Below are 1,083 nucleotides of genomic sequence, written 5' to 3' on the forward strand. Positions count from 1 at the left end.
TCTTCTGAAAATTAACAGATGCTAACATAGTTTTTATTAATTTTTGTAGATTTTTATTTCAGTTTTAGTTTTAGTTATTTAGTACTTCAGCAAAAATGATAAATGTAGCCTTCGAAAGTAGCGTAAAACAAGGTTTTTTTCTTTATTAATTTATTTCATTTCACTTAACATTTAAGTATTAGCAATTGAATTTTTATGGCTTTATTTTTAATTTCAGTTAATAATAATAACCCTGGTGTGTATCTGCTGTTGTTTTGTAGGAGGAATCTTACCCCGGTCATCAATACAGACTCGTGATTGTCGTGGTTTTGTGGTGAGGCCTGTTGACTCTGGACCACAAACCACAGAGAGGTAATGTGATTTACTAATCACAGTCTTCCGACATAAAATCAGAAAGGTTAGTGCATGGTTTGTGTGTTTTCAAAACCATTTGGCTGTAGCAGGAGAAGCATTTTCTTTGCATGTTTTTGTGTGTGGCACAAGGTGGTGTGGCACAGTCGGTTAAGCTCTAGGTTTAATGATCCAAAGGTTTTAGGGTCTAAAAATGTTACTGTTTTGAGTCTTTGTACTGTGCCAGAAATGGGAAACCTGGGCTTCATGAGCCATATTTTGTTTTTATTTGCACGTTGAAATACAAACAGATGCTGCAATACTGAGCACTAATTAGCTGTACAGGACACATTCTGTGCTTTTTAATGATATGAATGTGTCTAACTGTGTTTCAGAGATATTCTGCCAACTGAAGCGCCCACCGAAGAGCCCTTCACAACAGAGGAACCATATGAAGAGGAGCAATATGAAGATGTTTATGATGAGCAAAACACAGAACCAATCACTGAACCCAGTGAATATGATGACACTGAACAATTTACAGAAGAGCACAAAAAGGACAAAACGGAGCCTTCAAAGACTAAAGGTGGTGAATCTAGATCTTACTGGCCAATTTAACCCTTGATTTAGCTTTTTTGGAGTTGCACATATCTCTGGCGTAGTTCTGTATCCTCACTCACATTAAAAATGCACAAGCTTTTATGCTGTTTCTCTGACAGAGTTCAGTATTCAGTGCTGCAGGGAATTAATGGA

The sequence above is a fragment of the Sinocyclocheilus grahami genome, unplaced genomic scaffold (genome assembly GCF_001515645.1).
Source record: "Sinocyclocheilus grahami isolate Dianchi unplaced genomic scaffold, SAMN03320097.WGS_v1.1 scaffold2670.1, whole genome shotgun sequence".
NCBI lineage: Eukaryota > Metazoa > Chordata > Actinopteri > Cypriniformes > Cyprinidae > Sinocyclocheilus > Sinocyclocheilus grahami.